This window comes from Chaetomium fimeti (genome assembly GCF_033439085.1).
Source record: "Chaetomium fimeti strain CBS 168.71 chromosome Unknown B0H64scaffold_8, whole genome shotgun sequence".
NCBI classification, from domain to species: domain Eukaryota; kingdom Fungi; phylum Ascomycota; class Sordariomycetes; order Sordariales; family Chaetomiaceae; genus Chaetomium; species Chaetomium fimeti.
In genome coordinates this window covers 387,745-393,744 of record NW_026944336.1, presented here as the reverse complement: position 1 = coordinate 393,744, position 6,000 = coordinate 387,745, and positions in this window count along the sequence as shown.

Below are 6,000 nucleotides of genomic sequence, written 5' to 3'. Positions count from 1 at the left end.
GATGAGCAGCAACCACCAGGAGGGAAACGACACCGCCCACCATGCTTTCATCGAAACGGATGACGAGGGAGAACTGGCTCCCCCGCGGCACATCCGACAAGTCGCTGAGGACTGGGGCATCACCCTGGTTCAGCAAGAGGACGGGCAATGGCGAACCCACGAGGGTGAAGGAGGAGTCAGCCCGAACCTCATTTTTCTGCAACAGAAGGTCCTAAGCCAACGACAAAGGATCGAGGAGTTGTCAAGAGAGAAAGAAGAACTCGAGCAACTTCTCCAGAGAAGGAACGACCAGTACGGACGACTTTGCGCGGAACTCGATTTCGCCAGGGAACGAGTCCAAGAGATCACCGAGGCCAACAACAGGGCCGGGGATCACGTCGAAAAGACATTAAGAGAGGCACAGGCCTTGCAGGACGACATCCGCCAGGCACTTCCGCACCACACACCGTGGGATGGACCCACCGAAGAGGCGGAAGGATACGAAAACGGAGTACGATACCCCGAGCAACTTTTCGACTACGCGCAGGAACAGAATGCGGCGAAAGGAAGAAAACAGCAGAGCTGGGAAGAATACTGGACGCGACATCAGCACATCGTGCGCGCCGGACGACAGACCTCCGACCTTGAATGGTGGGGTTTTCGGGGCGAGAACAACACGGAGGGATTCCAGTTGTTATCAGAAGACCACGAGCGGGTGGACCCACGAAAAGAAAGTCACATCTACCTGCCCTGGTTCCAGTGCATCACGCACGAATGTCGGTACCACTTCCAGGACAAATTTCGCAACAGTTTCTGGCCCACAAGAGAAGAAAAGGGAATGCAACCCCTGCCCATCAGATGGGTATACGACAGCGGCGACGCTCCCGCAGGCATGTTGTGGGACACCCAACGCACTCACGAGGGCAGGCTGAGGGTTAAACCCAAGGCAGCCTGGCCTCGACGCTGTATGACAGGCGTAGGAGTCGACGAATGCCGAAGCGCAGACTGCCTACCACACGCCGACGAGAAGATCTGGGGATACATGGAACAGCAATCCCAGAGGGAGCCACACCAGAGGACGAGAGCATCCCGAAGGAACGAGAGGCGCCCAGTTGAGGCATGGGCGGCCCAATGGCTCCAAGAACACCAGACGATTGACGCCGCAAGCCAAGGTGCGGATAGGGACGCCTTGAAACACCACGAGAGCTTGGGAAACGGCTCAGGGCCCTCCGAGGGGCCCGGAAATCTTTAACTCCACAACAACGAAGACAGGCTGCGCAGTACAGGAAGAACTGGCGCAAGCAGAAGCCTTACAACGACCTCCCAGCAGACGAACACGAAGTAGCTGCTGTACGAAGCACCAAGCCAGACAACAGGCTCTGGATCACAGCGCGATGGGGGAAGATCGAAGCCCTCGCGTTAGTGGATGGAGGAGCGCAGATGGATCTCATCTCGCCCACATTTGTGAATCAACTCAGAATCCCATGGAGGATCAAGAAGCAACCACACGTCGTCAAGGGACCATTCGACACACAATGGGTACGACGAGAGACAGAACCACTCGACATTGAGGTGGAAGGAAAAACCACCCAAGTGGTGTTCGACATCGTGAACATGGGACCAAAGAAAGACATGATTCTCGGACGCCCATGGCATGAGGATTACGACCCAGACATCAGCTGGAAGGGAGATGGCCATCTGCGACCGCGGAAACAACGGGAGCATCCGACCAACTCGATGGGAGAACGCGCAGAACAGGAGCCACGGGAGAGCAGCGGGTCAGAACGAACCCCCTCTACGGGCCCACCGCAGGAAGCAGCCAGTGCAGAACCACGCACTCTGGAGTCCGGAAGAAGCGGCACACGACGAAAGAAGCAGACACGGGAGGAACGAACCATCGCCGTCGTCTCAGTCGACGAGCACGGAATGCTCAAACACGAACAATGGGTCAATCAGCTCGAAGCGGCAAGCATCGAGCTGGCAGCAGAAGAAGTCAGGGAACTCGAAGCAGCAAGCATCGAGCCTGGGAACAACAAGTTCGCGTACTACGAAGGTACGGCGAAGAACGCAAAGACGGGGCAGATCCCAGACGACTACAAGGGGCACCCGGCGTTCACGGCAAAACATCTTGCAGGGCTACCAGACCACGGACCTTGGGATCACGAGATCAGACTCAAGGAAGGAGCCCAGTTGAGATTTTTCAAGGTGTACCACACCAACGAGAAGCAAGATGCAGAGTTGAGGAGCTATCTCGAAAAGAACCTCGAGATAGGACACATCAGACCATCGACATCTCCAGCAGGCTACCCAGTCCTCTTCGTTCCAAAGAAGGATGGGAAACTCAGGATGTGTGTGGACTACCGACAGTTGAACAACGAGACGGTGAAGAACCGATACCCGCTGCCACTGATTTCGAGGCTTCGAGATCAGCTGTCAGGAGCACAACACTTCACGCGACTCGACCTTCCAACAGCGTACGCCCACATCCGCATCAAGGAAGGAGACGAATGGAAGACGGCTTTTCGGACACCCTACGGACACTACGAGTACCTCGTTATGCCATTTGGGTTGACCAACGCACCAGCGACGTTTCAAGCCGCTATCGACCACGCAATTCGACATTGCCTCGATAAATTTGCAGTCTGTTACTTGGATGACATTCTCATCTACTCCAAGACACTCGAAGAACACAAGAAACACGTACGGCAGGTGCTGGACGCACTGCACGAGCACAAATTGTCAGTCAACAAGGACAAGAGCGAGTTTCATGTCAAGAAGACAGTATTTCTGGGTTACGAAATCTCCCCGGGATGGGTCAAGATCGAACCCGAGAAACTGGAAGCTGTCAAGACGTGGCCGACACCGACGAGCGCCACGGAGGTCAGAGGATTTATCGGATTCGCCAACTTCGTCAGAATGTTCATCAAGAATTTTGGCGACTTCGCGAGACCTCTGCACGAACTTACCAAAAAGGATGCCACATTCCAGTGGAAGCAGGAGCACGAGCAGGCTTTCCAGCGGATCCGCGATGCGATCATCGCCGACCCGGTGCTCATGCTGCCTGATCCAAGCACACCTTTCGAAGTCGAGGCTGATGCTTCGGACTTCGCGATCGGAGGACAACTTGGTCAGAGAGACAAGGACGGCAAGCTTCATCCAGTTGCGTTCTTCTCCAAGAAACTCGAAGGACCAAGGCTCAACTACCCGATCCACGACAAGGAGCTTCTCGCAATCATCGAAGCATTTCAGGAATGGAGACCATACCTCAGCGGCACGACACACGAAGTTCAGGTGTACACAGACCACAAGAACTTACGATACTTCACCACCACCAAGGTGCTGAACGGACGACAGACTCGATGGGCAGAATTTCTGTCCGAATTCAACTTCACGATCCACTACAAGAAAGGCTCAGAGAACGCACGAGCAGATGCCTTGAGTAGGAGAGCGGATCACCACGACAACACGTCTGAAGTCTCACCACCATTGCTACATCAACAGACAGACGGATCGCTACGGCACGCTTCCCAACCGACTGAAGACTACGAGATCGCAGCACTTCAGCAACAGTCGGAAGATCCCGAAGCCAGGCCTCTGCAACCGTTTGTAGAATGCTGTGCGGCCTTCAGAGAACAACGACTGGAACGAGACTTCCAAGGAATCATCGCGGACGACGAACGCGATGCATGGCAAGAAGAGCCAGAATCCAAGATCGCGGGATTGCGACTTGAAGGAACGAGACTCTGGTACCACGACAAGGCCTATGTCAGGCTGGGTGACCAAAAGGAGCTCATTCGAAAGATCCACGAGTCGAGACTCGGAGGACACATGGGAATCAGCAAGACAATTGCGAAAGTCAAGCAGAACTACGACTTCCCAGGAATCAAGCAGACGGCAGAAGAGGTCCGGGCGGAATGCGACCTCTGCAAGCGGAGCAAGCCAGGACGACACAAGCCGTACGGGCTACTACAGCCATTGCCAGTTGCAGAACGACCATGGAGTTCGGTGACGATGGACTTCATCACCAAACTACCAGCCTCCAAGGACTCAGTAACGGGAGTAGAATACGACAGCATCCTCACGATGGTGGACAGACTCACCAAGTGGAGTTACTTCCTCCCTTACAAGGAGACATGGTCAGCAGAACAACTCGCAGATGTGATCTACCGCAACATCACCTCGGTCCACGGCTGGCCGGAGGAATGGATCACGGACAGAGACACCAAGTTCGCATCAAAGTTTTGGCAGGCTCTGATGACGAGACTGGGTACGAAAAGTAAGCTCTCAACCGCTTACCACCCACAGACGGACGGACAGACGGAACGACTCAACCAGGTCGTCGAACAATACCTACGGTTGTACGTCAATTTCCAGCAGGATGACTGGGTCGAGCTGCTGCCGACAGCGCAACTCGCCTACAACACCACCGTCACGGAGACCACCAGGGTCACACCATTCTTCGCGAATTTCGGCTACGAAGCAGATTTGCGACAAGGGCCCGAAGTTTCGGTGCCCAGAGCGGCAGTCAAAGCCGACAAGATGAACTCGCTGCACGCGATGCTCAAGGAAGAACTCGAATTCGTACGAACACGGATGAAGAAGTTCTACGACAGAAACAGGCTCGAGGGACCTCGCCTAGAAGAGGGGGGCAAAGTTTACCTCATTTCTCGAAATCTTCGCACAAAACGACCAAGCAGGAAGCTCGACTTTCGCAAAGTCGGACCGTTCAAGGTCGACAAGAAAATTTCGGAGAACAACTACGCACTCGCGTTACCCTTGACAATGCGACTACGGACCAACGTCTTCCACATCTCGCTTCTAGAACCAGCGCCCAAGAACGCACGACTCGACAAGGACGCCGAGGCAGAAGACGAAGAGGAGGAATGGGACGTTGAGGAAGTCCTAGACTCACGCATCACGAAAGGACAGTTAGAGTATTTGGTCAAGTGGCTGGATTTTGGCCCAGAAGACAATTCATGGCAACCAGCTACAAATCTCAACTGCCCCGAGAAACTTCAGGAGTTCCACCAGAGGAACCCGGATCGACCAAGGGAGGTATCGAAGACCAGTCGAACCCAGCGGGGAAATCGACGAAGGAAGAACTAGGTAATACGTCAGGAATCGGTGAGGGAAGAAGGGACGGATTACGAACCTCTGGATCCAGGAAGGGTCGAGGAGTGGCTCGTCGGGGACTGGGTCCGTTGTCGGCGGGACGGCAGCCTGGGCCGCAGTCCCCTCCGCCTCTTGTCTCCTCGCCTCCTCCGCCTCCTGACGTTCCAACTCTTCTAGCTCTTCGACCGAGGTGACCCCACGAGAGACAGCACGAATCATCTTCTCCGACCACTTCCGCTTCTGCTGACGCAGGCGCTTGACCTTCGCGGCCACCACGGCCAACTCATCCTCCGCTTCTTCCATTTCGGTTTCCAGCCGACGGAAGTTGGACGCAATCTTGCGCAGATGTTGCACACTCACACCCTGCGCGTCGCATAACGATTGATTATGGGCGACGCATTCAAGGCATCGGCTTGAGTCAGAAGGGGAGGCTTCACAGGGGAGTTTATGGTCCTCGCAGTAAGAGCAAGGATGCTTTACTGGGACGGAAGAGTCGAACATTGCCGCCAGGAGCTGATCGCGATCGACAGTTTTAGGGTGGGGAGCGATGGATTTCGGTGTTGTTTTTCTTACACGAGACGACATGATGTCAGCCGACGCATACGACGGAAAGGGGGAAAGGGCCGCGCACCTAAGGATGGGCTGTTGGCGCTACTTAAGAACAGGAAGGTTGGCGAGTCTTCCGGGACGGAAGACGTGGAGGAGGGGCATCGTGTCACGGATATGGTCGCATGCAGACGGCCCGGCGGGGCACGCTGGCAGTGCCCCGAGCCAATCAGCAAGGAATGGCCTTCTCCAATGAGAGCTGGATCGTGAGCTCTGGCCGCGATCCAGGAGTGACCAATCAGGAGTGGATCATTGGATCGAGAAGCGATCTAATGATCCAGGACGGATCGCAGGATCATGAGA